Source organism: Grampus griseus (assembly GCF_964374135.1).
Source record: "Grampus griseus genome assembly, chromosome: 1".
Classification (NCBI taxonomy): Eukaryota; Metazoa; Chordata; class Mammalia; order Artiodactyla; family Delphinidae; genus Grampus; species Grampus griseus.
In genome coordinates this window covers 26,074,591-26,089,556 of record NC_139017.1, presented here as the reverse complement: position 1 = coordinate 26,089,556, position 14,966 = coordinate 26,074,591, and the positions used below count along the sequence as shown (strand labels likewise).

Here is a 14,966-nt window from a genome sequence, read left to right as displayed (position 1 = left end):
GATGGAATTTGATTAACATGATGGCATTGTGACATAAAAAGAACACTTGGGTTCAGGCTGTCCTGTTCAGGGTACTTAATTGCCTGTTTTTAGAAAGAAGACTCTTTGTATTTTATCTTTGGAGGTCAGCTTTTCTTGACTCTGGATTGTAGGTATCTGTCTGTTGTAGTTATTGTTATTATCTAGATCAGGTGCAGGGTTTGCTGTGTGTCTACAAAAATTGGGAGCCAGAGGCTCTCTGAGTATTGGTGGTCTCAGGGAGTGTACTTCCTGGGGCCTCTGGGCATATAATTCCTGTGGCCTCTGGGTGTGTACCCTCTGTGGCTTCCAAGTTCGTACTTCTGTGGCCTCAACCTGTTCTCTTTAACATCGAAATAAAATGTTGGTTTCCATTTGAAAACTGTCAGCATTATTAAGTGTGGAAGACTTGATGCAAATGCATAACAAAGGACAGTTCATGGTAGTATCTTCATTAGCTTTGAAAGTTAGAGGGGACACACCCAAGAAGCATTACTGTCTGCTCAGATAGCCACAGGCATGTTTGGAAATCTGGCTCCCTGTCATCATTCTGTTGGTTGCACTCTTTCAGGTTGCATGGGACCAGATAATCTTTTAAGTTTTCTTAGTTACTGAAGGGTATTTTAAGGATCTATTTGGAAATAAGTGATATAAGAAGTAATTATTTCTTAAATCATAAGGAATAAGCGAAAAACTGCAGTGCATTCAAGCCTCTTAGCTCACTGGAGCGGTATTTGTTGCTGTTAAGGGAACACAGGGCACTAGTGTTTCAGCAGTCGCTTTGTGACTCCACTTCAACTCCACTTCTGGTAGCCTAACATGCTGGTGATTTGACTCATACACTTCTCTTTTAAATTTTTATTTTATACTGGAGTATAGTTGATTTACAATGTTGTGTTAGTTTCAGGTGCTAGTTTCAGCAAAGTGATTCAGTTATACATATACATATATCTATTCTTTTTCAGATTCTTTTCCCATATAAGTTATTACAGAATATCGAGTAGAGTCCCCTGTGCTATGCAGTAGGTCCTTGTTGATTATTTTATATATAGTAGTGTGTATATGTTAATCCCCAACTCCTAATTTAGTGCCCCCCACACCTTTCCCCTTTGTTTACTCATATACTTCTATTCCCTGTCTTCCAGATTCTTCTTCCTACTTTGCTACTGACTAATTTAACCTCCGCTGTGTGTCTCCTGTCCCTTTGCTTCTACTTACTCATGGCTTCTGATGCCTTCTCATTCTGCTGTTTTCTGTCTCTCTGTTATTCCTCTTCCATCTCTCTTTCATCTGTATCTCTCTCTGTTTTTCTTCCTTTAAAACTCCCAAGGAAGAAGAGAGAAAAGTCCGCTTTGGCTATTTGTCAATATTGAGTAGAGAGTGCTTTTGTTGAGCAGTGCTCTTACAGTAGACAACTTCATAGGCCTCTCTTTTGTAGGCCTATAGAGAGAGAGATCACTTTTTGGTTAAGTAGCCATCTCTGCTTAAAGCAGCTGTGCCTAAGGAGGCGGATCAAATGGTATAAGACATAACAATATATACACTAAGAAACTCTCAGGAAGACTGTGGATCTGTCAGGTACCGTATTGCCTGTCTGGTATGGTGACCCCCAAATCCTGATGAGGTTGTATAAGCCTAATATTAGGCCACTAGTGGTTCATGTCATTTTGGTCGGCTGTGGTGGAGATTGGGTGGTCTAATTCTGTTTGCTCTCTTCCTGAACATGGACTAAACTATAATTCCAGGAATCTCTTGCAGATACAGGGGGGGCTGGGAATTATGACTGAGTTTTGGCCAATGGGATGTAGGTGGAAGTGATGTGTGCCACTTCTAGGCCTGATCCATAAAAACCTCCACGTGTGATCTTTCGGGCTTTTCCCCCTTCTAGCTTGATACAGGCAAGCAGAGTGACGTTGGAAGTCATGTATTGAAAATGATAGAACCAGAAGATAGAAGGAGCTGGGTCCCTGAATGATTTTTTGGAGGAAAGCCACCTATTGATCAGGAAAACTCATTTTGAATTTACTATAAGCCACTTCTGTGACACTAGTATTATGCCACTTGATGTTGGTGTTTGTTATAACAGTGACCATATCCTCACAGATTGTCCTCACTGAATTTTCTTCACAGGAACTCAAGGAAGGCTTTGGGGCCCCTAGGTATCTTACTAAGCTGTGTCCTAGGCTGAATGAAGTTGGTTGGTGGAGTGGCCCCTTCAGAGGGGGCTGCTGGGGTAGAGAAGAAGAGCCATCATTGTTTTGCTACTCCAGTCAAGCATGACATGAAGAATGTCTCCCTTTAAGACTTCTTCCACAAATCACAAGTTATGGATAACAGATACATTGTTTGAAATTGCCCCAAATTTATTTGGAGGGCAGTAGGCGTAACTAGTGGTTCCACCTTGAACACAGAGCAAGTAACTTTGTCTAAACTGCAGTTAATTGCAGCAGTGAAGTTGAGTGTTCTATGTATTCTAGATAGAGTGAATGACAGAGAGTGCATCCATTTCATCTACAGAGATAATAAGGCAAGATGTCCAAATCTGTTCTTTCCCTGGGGGGAGGTGAGAAAGACTGGACAGGTGTGGGTTCTATTCAGGTGGCTATGAAAGGGAGAAGATTCGGTTACAGTAGCAGGGTCCCAAGGAGCATGGGAATGCATTATTTTTGTCTTTGAAGGATTCAGAAACAAGTGCTTAGAGGTGCCACTGTATAATGCAGTAATGAAACCAGGCCAGAAGCCAGGCCGTCAGCACTGTAATTCAAGGCAGCTCTTGGTTTATTTAAAGGCATGGTAGCCACACCAGCTCCTAACCCATTGCCTTCTTCTATTTTAGTTTTTGAATTACTGAGAAGTGGCACTCAAATGTCTACTTTTTTCTGAAAACTATTGGTGCATTTTGTAATAGTTTCTAACCTTGAGAGCTCATTTTAGGCTTTCCTTTGCTAATTTAACTCTAGAAGTATTTATATTTTTTTTTTTTTTTTTTTAACATCTTTATTGGGGTATAATTGCTTTACAATGGTGTGTTAGTTTCTGCTTTATAACAAAGTGAATCAGTCATACATAAACATATGTTCCCATATGTCTTCCCTGTTGCGTCTCCCTCCCTCCCACCCTCCCCATCCCACCCCTCCAGGCTGTCACAAAGCACCGAGCCAATATCCCTGTGCCATGCGGCTGCTTCCCACTAGCTATCTACCTTACTGCGTTTGTTAGTGTGTATATGCCCATGACTCTCTCTCGCCCTGTCACAGCTCACCCTTCCCCCTCCCCATAACCTCAAGTCCGTTCTCTAGGAGGTCTGCATCTTTATTCCTGCTTTACCCCTAGGTTCTTCATGACATTTTTTTCTTAAATTCCATATATATGTGTTAGCATACGGTATTTGTCTTTTTCTTTCTGACTTACTTCACTCTGTATGACAGACTCTAGGTCTATCCACCTCATTACAAATAGCTCAATTTCGTTTCTTTTTATGGCTGAGTAATATTCCATTGTATATATGTGCCACATCTTCTTTATCCATTCATCCGATGACGGGCACTTAGGTTGTTTCCATCTCCGGGCTATTGTAAATAGAGCTGCAATGAACATTTTGGTACATGACTCTTTTTGAATTTTGGTTTTCTCAGGGTATATGCCCAGTAGTGGGATTGCTGGGTCATATGGTAGTTCTATTTGTAGTTTTTTAAGGAACCTCCATACTGTTCTCCATAGTGGCTGTACCAATTCACATTCCCACCAGCAGTGCAAGAGTGTTCCCTTTTCTCCACACCCTCTCCAGCATTTATTGTTTCTAGATTTTTTGATGATGGCCATTCTGACTGGTGTGAGATGATATCTCATTGTAGTTTTGATTTGCATTTCTCTAATGATTAGTGATGTTGAGCATTCTTTCATGTGTTTGTTGGCAGTCTGTATATCTTCTTTGGAGAAATGTCTATTTAGGTCTTCTGCCCATTTTTGGATTGGGTTGTTTCTTTTCTTGTTATTGAGCTGCATGAGCTGCTTGTAAATTTTGGAGATTAATCCTTTGTCGGTTGCTTCATTTGCAAATATTTTCTCCCATTCTGAGGGTTGTCTTTTGGTCTTGTTTACGGTTTCCTTTGCTGTGCAAAAGCTTTGAAGTTTCATTAGGTCCCATTTGTTTATTTTTGTTTTTATTTCCATTACTCTAGGAGGTGGGTCAGAAAGGATCTTGCTTTGATTTATGTCATAGAGTGTTCTGCCTATGTTTTCCTCTAAGAGTTTGATAGTTTCTGGCCTTACATTTAGGTCTTTAATCCATTTTGAGCTTATTTTTGTGTATGGTGTTAGGGAGTGATCTAATCTCATACTTTTACATGTACCTGTCCAGTTTTCCCAGCACCACTTATTGAAGAGGGTGTCCTTTCTCCATTGTACATTACTGCCACCTTTATCAAAGATAAGGTGTCCATATGTGCATGGGTTTATCTCTGGGCTTTCTATCCTGTTCCATTGATCTATCTTTCTGTTTTTGTGCCAGTACCATACTGTCTTGATGACTGTAGCTTTGTAGTATAGTCTGAAGTCAGGGAGCCTGATTCCTCCAGTTCCTTCTTTCGTTCTCAAGATTGCTTTGGCTATTCGGGGTCTTTTGTGTTTCCATACAAATTGTGAAAGTTTTTGTTCTAGTTCTGTGAAAAATGCCAGTGGTAGTTTGATAGGGATTGCATTGAATCTATAGATTGCTTTGGGTAGTAGAGTCATTTTCACAATGTTGATTCTTCCAATCCAAGAACATGGTATATCTCTCCATCTATTTATATCATCTTTAATTTCTTTCATCAGTGTCTTATAATTTTCTGCATACAGGTCTTTTGTCTCCTTAGGTAGGTTTATTCCTAGATATTTTATTCTTTTTGTTGCAATGGTAAATGGGAGTGTTTTCTTGATTTCACTTTCAGATTTTTCATCATTAGTATATAGGAATGCCAGAGATTTCTGTGCATTAATTTTGTATCCTGCCACTTTACCAAATTCATTGATTAGCTCTAGTAGTTTTCTGGTAGCATCTTTAGGGTTCTCTATGTATAGGATCATGTCATCTGCAAACAGTGACAGCTTTACTTCTTCTTTTCCAATTTGGATTCCTTTTATTTCCTTTTCTTCTCTGATTGCTGTGGCTAAAACTTCCAAAACAATGTTGAATAATAGTGGTGAGAGTGGGCAACCTTGTCTTGTTCCTGATCTTAGTGGAAATGCTTTCAGTTTTTCACCATTGAGGATGATGTTTGCTGTGGGCTTGTCATATATGGCCTTTATTATGTTGAGGAAAGTTCCCTCTATGCCTACTTTCTGCAGGGTTTTTATCATAAATGGGTGTTGAATTTTGTCAAAAGCTTTCTCTGCATCTATTGAGATGATCATATGGTTTTTCTCCTTCAATTTGTTAATATGGTTTATCACATTGATAGATTTGCGTATATTGAAGAATCCTTGCATTCCTGGAATAAACCCCACTTGATCATGGTGTATGATCCTTTTAATGTGCTGTTGGATTCTGTTTGCTAGTATTTTGTTGAGGATTTTTGCATCTATGTTCATCAGTGATATTGGCCTGTAGTTTTCTTTCTTTGTGACATCCTTGTCTGGTTTTGGTATCAAGGTGATGGTGGCCTCGTAGAAGGAGTTAGGGAGTGGTCCTCCCTCTGCTATATTTTGGAAGAGTTTGAGAAGGATAGGTGTTAGCTCTTCTCTAAATGTTTGATAGAATTCGCCTGTGAAGCCATCTGGTCCTGGGCTTTTCTTTGTTGGAAGATTTTTAATCACAGTTTCAATTTCAGTGCTTGTGATTGGTCTGTTCATATTTTCTATTTCTTCCTGATTCAGTCTTGGCAGGTTGTGCATTTCTAAGAATTTGTCCATTTCTTCCAGATTGTCCATTTTATTGGCATAGAGTTGCTTGTAGTAATCTCTCATGATCTCTTTTATCTCTGCAGTGTCAGTTGTTACCTCTCCTTTTTCATTTCTAATTCTATTGATTTGAGTCTTCTCCCTTTTTTTCTTGATGAGTCTGGCTAGTGGTTTATCTATTTTGTTTATCTTCTCAAAGAACCAGCTTTTAGTTTTATTGATCTTTGCTATTGTTTCCTTCATTTCTTTTTCATTTATTTCTGATCTGATTTTTATGATTTCTTTCCTTCTGCTAGCTTTGGGGTTTTTTTGTTCTTCTTTCTCTAATTGCTTGAGGTGCAAGGTTAGGTTGTTTATTCGAGATGTTTCCTGCTTCTTAAGGTGGGCTTGTATTGCTATAAACTTCCCCCTTAGAACTGCTTTTGCTGCATCCCACAGGTTTTGGGTCGTTGTGTCTCCATTGTCATTTGTTTCTAGGTATTTTTTGATTTCCTCTTTGATTTCTTCAGTGATCTCTTCATTATTAAGTAGTGTATTGTTTAGCCTCCATGTGTTTGTATTTTTTACAGATCTTTTCCTGTAATTGATATCTAGTCTCATGGCGTTGTGGTCAGAAAAGATACTTGATACAATTTCAATTTTCTTAAATTTCCCAAGGCTTGATTTGTGACCTAAGATATGATCTATCCTGGAGAATGTTCCATGAGCACTTGAGAAAAATGTGTATTCTGTTGTTTTTGGATGGAGTGTCCTATAAATATCAATTAAGTCCATCTTGTTTAATGTATCATTTAAAGCTTGTGTTTCCTTATTTATTTTCATTTTGGATGATCTGTCCATGGGTGAAAGTGGGGTGTTTAAGTCCCCTACTATGAATGTGTTACTGTCGATTTCCCCTTTTATGGCTGTTAGTATTTGCCTTATGTATTGAGGTGCTCCTATGTTGGGTGCATAAATATTTACAATTGTTATATCTTCTTCTTGGATCGATCCCTTGATCATTATGTAGTGTCCTTCTTTGTCTCTTTTAATAGTCCTTATTTTAAAGTCTATTTTGTCTGATATGAGAATTGCTACTCCAGCTTTCTTTTGGCTTCCATTTGCATGGAATATCTTTTTCCATCCCCTTACTTTCAGTCTGTATGTGTCTCTAGGTCTGAAGTGGGTCTCTTGTAGACAGCATATATAAGGGTCTTGTTTTTGTATCCATTCAGCTAATCTGTGTCTTTTGGTGGGAGCATTTAGTCCATTTACATTTAAGGTAATTATCGATATGTATGTTCCTATTCCCATTTTCTAAATTGTTTTGGGTTCGTTATTATAGGTCTTTTCCTTCTCTTGTGTTTCTTGCCTAGAGAAGATCCTTTAGCATTTGTTGTAAAGCTGGTTTGGTGGTGCTGAACTCTCTCAGCTTTTGCTTGTCTGTAAAGGTTTTAATTTCTCCATCAAATCTGAATGAGATCCTTGCTGGGTAGAGTAGTCTTGGCTGCAGGTTTTTCTCCTTCATCACTTTCAGTATGTCCTGCCACTCCCTTCTGGCTTGTAGGGTTTCTGCTGAGAGATCAGCTGTTAACCTTATGGGGATTCCCTTATGTGTTATTTGTTGTTTTTCCCTTGCTGCTTTTAATATGCTTTCTTTGTATTTAATTTTTGACAGTTTGATTAATATGTGTCTTGGCGTATTTCTCCTTGTATTTATCTTGTATGGGACTCTCTGTGCTTCCTGGACTTGATTAACTATTTCCTTTCCCATATTAGGGAAGTTTTCAACTATAATCTCTTCAAATATTTTCTCAGTCCCTTTCTTTTTCTCTTCTTCTTCTGGAACCCCTATAATTCGAATGTTGGTGCGTTTAATGTTGTCCCAGAGGTCTCTGAGACTGTCCTCAGTTCTTTTCATTCTTTTTTCTTTATTCTGCTCTGCAGTAGTTATTTCCACTATTTTATCTTCCAGGTCACTTATCCGTTCTTCTGCCTCAGTTATTCTGCTATTGATCTCATCTAGAGTACTTTTAATTTCATTTATTGTGTTGTTCATCGTTGCTTGTTTCATCTTTAGTTCTTCTAGGTCCTTGTTAACTGATTCTTGCATTTTGTCCAATCTATTGTCCATTCTATCTCCAAGATTTCGGATCAACCTTACTATCATTATTCTGAATTCTCTTTCAGGTAGACTGCCTATTTCCTCTTCATTTGTTAGGTCTGGTGCATTTTTATCTTGCTCCTTTATCTGCTGTGTGTTTTTCTGTCTTCTCATTTTGCTTATCTTACTGTGTTTGGGGTCTCCTTTTTGCAGGCTGCAGGTTTGTGGTTCCTCCTGTTTTTGATGTCTGTCTCTAGTGGCTAAGGTTGGTTCAGTGGGTTGTGTAGGCTTCCTGGTGGAGGGGGCTAGTGCCTGTGTTGTGGTGGATGAGGCTGGATCTTGTCTCTCTAGTGGGCAGGTTCACGTTTGGTGGTGTGTTTGGGGGTGTCTGTGGCCTTATTATGATTTTAGGCAGCCTCTCTGCTAATGGGTGGGGTTGTGTTCCTGTTTTGCTAGTTGTTTGGCATAGGTTTTCCAGCACTGTGGCTTGCTGGTCGTTGAGTGAAGCTGGGTGCTGGTGTTAAGATGGAGGTCTCTGGGAGATTTTCGCCGTTTGATATTATGTGGAGCTGGGAGGTCTCTTGTTGATCAGTGTCCTGAAGTTGGCTGTCCTACCTCAGAGGCAGAGCCCTGCCTCCTGGCTGGAGCACCAAAAGCTTTTCATCCACAGGCTCAGGATAAAAGGGAGAAAAAGTAGAGGGAATTAGTAGAAGTATGAGGAAAGAAAGAAGGAAAGGAGGGTAGGAAGGAAGGAAGAAAGAAAGAAGCAAAGAAGGCAAGAAGGCAAGAAGGAAAGAAAGGAGGGAGGGAGGGAGGGAGGAAGGAAGGAAGGAGGGAAAGAAGGAAAAAAGACAGAAAGAAAGAAGATACAGTAAAAATAAAATACAGTATAATAAAGTTATTGAATTAAAAACTTCTTATTTAGAAAAAAAAAAAAAGGGACGGAAAGAACCTAGGACAAATGTTGGAAGCAAAGCTATACAGACAAAATCTTACACAGAAGCATACACATACACCCTCACTAAAAGAGGTAAATGGGGAAAAATCCTAAATCTTGCTGTCAGAGACCACCTCCTCAATTTGGGATGATTCGTTGTCTAAAGGAGGGAAGGAAGGATAGAAAGAAAGAAAGAAAGAACGAAGGTAAAGTATAATAAGGTTATTAAAATTAATTATTAAGAAAAAAAATTTAAAAAAAAAACATGGACGGATAGAACCCTAGGACAAATGGTGGAAGCAAGACTATACAGACAAGATCTCACACAGAAGCATACACATACACATTCACAAAAAGAGGAAAGGGGAAAAAATCATAGATCTTGCTCCTAAAGTCCACTTCCTTAATTGGGGATGATTGGTTGTCTATTCAGGTATTCCACAGATGCAGGGTACATCAAGTTGATTGTGGAGCTTTAATCCGCTGCTTCTGAGGCTGCTGGGAGGGATTTCCCTTTCTCTTCTTTGTTCTCACAGCTCCCAGGGCTAAGCTTTGGATTTGGCTCTGCCACTGCGTGTAGATCGCTGGAGGGCGTCTGTTTTTTGCTCAGACAGGATGGGGTTAAAAGAGCCGCTGATTGGGGGCTCTGGCGCACTCAGGCCGGCGGGGACGGAGGGGCACAGAGTGCGGGGCGGGCCTGCGGTGGCAAAGGCCGGCGTGACTTTGCACCAGCCTGAGGTGCGCTGTGCGCTCTCCCGGGGAAGTTGTCCCTGGATCCCGGGAACCCGGCAGTGGCGGGCTGCACAGGCTCCGCGGAAGAGGGGTGTGGAGAGTGACCTGTGCTCGCACACAGGCCCCTTGGTGGCGGCAGCAGCAGCCTTAACGTCTCCCGCCCGCCTCTGGGGTCCGCGCTTTTAGCCGCGGCTTGCGCCCGTCTCTGGAGTCCGCGCCCTCAGCCGCGGCTCGCGCCCGTCTCTGGATTCCGCGCTTTCAGCCGCGGCTCGCGCCCGTCTCTGGATTCCGCGCTTTCAGCCGCGGCTCGCGCCCGTCTCTGGGGTCCGCGCTTTCAGCCGCGGCTCGCGCCCGTCTCTGGGGTTCGCGCTTTTAGCCGCGGCTCGCGCCCGTCTCTGGAGTTCCTTTAAGCAGCGTTCTTAAACCCCTCTCCTCACGCCCCAGGAAACAGAGAGGGAAGGAAAAGTCTCCTGCCTCTTCTGCTGGTGCAGGCTTTTCCCCGGACTCCCTCCCGGCTAGCTGTGGTGCACTAACCCCTTCAGGCTATGTTCAAGCCGCCAACCCCAGTCCTCTCCCTGCGCTCCGGCCTCAGCTCTCAGCCCCGCCCGCCCCGGCGGGTGAGCAGACAAGCCTCTCGGGCTGGTGAGTGCCGGTCGGCACCGATCCTCTGTGCGGGAATCTCCCCGCTTTGCCCTCCGCACCCGTTGCTGTGCACTCCGCAGCTTCGAAGCTCCCCCCTCCGCCTCCCGCAGTCTCCGCCCGCGAAGGGGCTTCCTAGAGTGTGGAAACTTTTCCTCCTTCACAGCTCCCTCCCACTGGTGCAGGTGCCGTCCCTATTCTTTTGTCTCTGTTTTTTCTTTTGCCCTACCCAGGTACGTGGGGAGTTTCTTGCCTTTTGGGAGGTCTGAGATCTTCTGCCAGCCTTCAGTAGGTGTTCTGTAGGAGTTGTTCCACGTGTAGATGTATTTCTGGTGTATCTGTGGGGAGGAAGGTGATCTCCGCGTCTTACTCTTCCGCCATCTTCCGCCTTCCCAGTATTTATATTTTTAACTGAAAGCTTATAGTCTTGTCTCTCCTAAGTTATAAACTTACTAAAGACAAACCTATTTAATATTTGGGTTCTGTAACGTGTACAGCCTCGTCTGTCTATATACAGCAGAAGGTATGTAACTAGTTGTGAGGAGTTATTAGGAAATGCATGTGTAAAGGTGGGTTAGGGGCCAGAGAGTGAGTGATTGTTCGCTGCCCTAAGGAGACTGGATTCAGTTATGTAGGCAAGATAAATCCATAAATGTAGAGAATTGATAAGACTAGACTCGGGTTTTTAGAAAGGAAATGAGCTACAGGATGGTGGGTAGGTTGGCATGTGGACTACAGCAGTAGTTCCTAGTGCGGGGTGCACATTAGAATCACCTGGGGAGCTAAAAACCTGGGACGCTAAAAACCCACAGAAAAATGAGCAGATTTGAACCAGAGACTTGAAGACCAAATTTCAGTGCTACAAAGTCTCACAGTAGCAGGTATAGACAAGGGTATATGGAGCAAGAGGGATTCCCACACTGTGCTCAAAGGAATCTTAATTAGAGCTTGGGAAAATTTTCGGATGACCGTGTCTGTGCGGTGGCCTTACAGAGCCGTCCATAATAAGACCCGATTGTTAGGACTGCAAGCGAAAGAGCAGCCTAGGGCTGGCGCTGAGAGCTCTCCAAGCTAACAAGGCCTGGTGGCTCTCTTGAGCACATAGCCTAAAGCCAGGCAGAAACAAGGTTGCCTCCACAGGGGCAGGCATGGATAGTGTAAGTGCCTTAGCCACACCCTCACAAGTAATGATTCCTTTCCATAACTAAGCTTTCTTTGGCATTCACCCTGAACTCTGTATTCTGCTGAGTTATCCTCTCCCTGAGGCAGTGAACTTGGAATGCCCTAGCTGCCTAGGTTGGGGGGAAGGGTACAAAGAATTATGGATGGAAAAGCCTCCATTATTATTGTAAACTACCCCACGGCACAAATGTCTCCCATATAAAACAAATAAAAACAACAGTTGAAACTTCTACCCAGTAACCCCCACCCCAGCTAAAGTTCGTTCTTTCTCTTCATAGCTAAGAATCTTAATTAAAAAAGGAGTTTGCTTTAGTGATAACCTTCACTCTGTTCATTCTTCAACATGCAGTTTGTAATTTGACTTCTATCTACCACCCCCATTCCCATTCTAACTGTGTTCCCTGAGGTCACCAATTGTCTTGTCCCTTGTTTTCCATGACATCACCTTTTGTTTTCATCCAACATCTCCAACTCGACTCTTCTTCTTAGATCCTTTTGGGGACAACTATCCCTCTATTTGGCTTATTAATGTCCACCAGAGTTTCATCTCTGTCCATCTTTTTACTTTACACCCTTTCCTGGGAGATCTCATTCACACCCAAATTTGGAGCTCAACCTAGAAAAAATTTAAAGTCTATACACAATTCTTAGGTCAAAGGGGAAATTTTAGGACCATGAAATAGAAAACTTCTTGAAAATAACTATAATGGAAATGAGATATGAAAATGGAAATGACATCAGAATCTATGTGATATAACCAAATCAAAACTCATTAAATGCCTATATCAAGAAAAATAAAGGCATAAAAAAATGAATAGGACATTTAACTCAAAAAGCTAGGGAAAAAGGGTAAACTGAGAGAAAGCAAAAGGGAGGAATGAGAGAAGATAAAAACAGAATTAACGGGGCTGGAAATCAGGGAAATAGTAGGAACTAATAAATAAAATGAAAAGCTGTTTTTTGGTAAAAGGCTAAAAAAAAGATAAACCAATGGCAATTTTGTTTTTAAAGGAGGCACAAATGCACAGATGACTTTGTGGAAATAGCCATCAAAACAGAGGAAGTTTTAAAATATCATAAGAGAGTGGTTTGTACAACTTTATAAGCAAATTTGAAAATCTAGCTGAAAAAGGCAACTTTCTAGTTAAATATAATTTGTCAAAGCTTATCCTAGTCTTGTGTACCTGGATTGGAACACTTAATATTGTCAACATGACAATACTCCCCAAATTAATCACCAGATTCAACACAATCCCTATCAAAATCCCAGCTGCCTTTTTTTTTCTTTCAGTAATTGACAGGCTGATCCTAAAATTCATATGGAATTGCAAGGGACCTAGAATAGCCAAAAACAATCTTGAAAAAGAAGTTGATCTCACGCTTCTTATTTCAAAATCTACTTCAAAGCTACATAATAAAGACTCTGTGATACTGGCATATGGCATAAGGCTAGACATGTAGATCAGTGGAACAGAGTTGAGAGTCTAGAAATAAATCCTTACATTTATGGTCAATTGATCTTCAACAAAGTTGGCAGGTCAATTCAGTGGAGAAAGTATAGGCTTTGCAACAAATGGTGCTGGTACAACTGGATATCCACATGCAAATGAATGAAGCATACCATATACAAAACTCAAAATAGAGGAAGAAGCATAAACGCTTGGAAGAAAACATAGGTGTAAATCTTTGTGACCAAGGATTAGGCAGTGGTTTCTTAGATATGACACGTGACGCATAAGCAACCAAGGGAGAAAAAATAGGTAAGTTGGATTTCATCAGAATTCAAAACTTCTGTGCTTCAGTGGACACCATAAAGAAAACAAAAAGACAACCACAGAATGGGAGAAAATATTTGCAAATTATATATCTGATAAGAGTCCAGCATCCAGAATATATAAGAACTCTTATATTGCAATAAAAATACAAATAACCCATTTATAAAGTTGGTAAAAGATTTGAATAGCTATCTCTCCAAAGAACACATTTAATGGCTAATACGCACATAAATATGTGCCAGACATCATTAGTTGTTAGGGAACTGGAAGTCAAAACCACAATGAAATACTACTTCAGATCTACTAGGATAATTTTAAAAAGTAAAGTAACAAATGTTGGTGAGGATGTGGAGAAATTGCAACCCTCATGCTCTCCTGGTGGGAATCTAAAATGGTGCCGCCACTTAGAAAACAGATTTGTAGTTCTTCAAAAATACAAACATAGAGCTACCATATGACCCAGGAATTTCATTCCTAAGTATATACCCAAGAGAAATGAAAAATTATGTCCACATAAAAACTTGTGTATGAATGTTCATAACAGCTTTATTCATAATACTCTCAAAGTAGAAACAATTCAAATTTCCATCAACTGATGAATGGATAAGGAAATGTGGTATATCCACATAATGGATATTATTCAGCCATAAAAAGTGAATGAAGTACTGATACATGCTACAGCATGGATGAACCTTGAAAGCATTATGCTGAGTGAAAGAAGCCAGACAAAAAAGGCCATATATTGTATGACACTTATATGAAATGTCCATGATAGGCAAGTCCATAGAGACAGACAGTAGATTAATGATGGCGAGGAGGTATGGGGAGAGGAGAATGAGAAGTGACTGCTAACAGGTATGGGGATACTTTTGGAGGTGATGAAAATGTTCTAGGATTAGTAGTGGTAATGGCTGCTCACCATTGTGAATACACTGAAAACCGCTGAATTATACACTTTAAAAAAAGTCAATTGCCGAAAATAAAAATTGAAACAAAACAAACAGAGGAACTGATCCCAGTAATGGTAGAAAATCTAAACACACTAAATTACATAGAATCAGTGGGCAAGTTTTCAAAGACCTCTTTCAGGGCTTCCTTGGTGGTGCAGTGGTTAAGAATCGCCAGTGCAGGGGACACGGGTTCAAGCCCTGGTCTGGGAAGATCCCACATGCCGCAGAGCAACTAAGCCCGTGCGCCACAACTACTGAGCCTGCGCTGTAGAGCCTGCGTGCCACAACTGAAGCCCGCATGCCTAGAGCCTGTGCTCCGCAATAAAAGAAGCCACTGCAATGAGAAGCCCGCACACCGCAACCAAGAGTAGCCCACTTGCCACAACTAGAGAAAGCCTGCGCACAGCAACAAAGATACAATGCAGCCAAAAATAAAAATAAATAAAATAAATAAAATTTTAAAAAAAGACCTCTTTCACAAAAAGGCTTATTAAATCCAGATGGTTTCATATAATTTTTTCAAACCTAAAAATATTTTACTCCCAATGGTACTTAATCTCTTCTGGAAAATAAGAAAAGAAAAAAACTTTCAAATCCTTTTACTGAAGTGACTATCATATTGATACCCAAAACTTAATAAAGATTGCATTAAAAAAACCCTATAAAACAATCTTACTTATGAACATCTATACAAGAATTATAAATAAAATACTTGCAACAAAATGCAATAGCATATTAAAGCAAAATGGGATTTATATCAGGAATGAAAG

General features: G+C 40.8%; 1 protein-coding gene across 2 annotated transcripts in view; it reads left to right on the top strand.

Moving 5' to 3' along the window:
- Positions 1–14,966, top strand: part of DRC8 (dynein regulatory complex subunit 8) — a 140,949-nt gene that overhangs the window by 84,300 nt on the left and 41,683 nt on the right. The window lies entirely within an intron of this gene.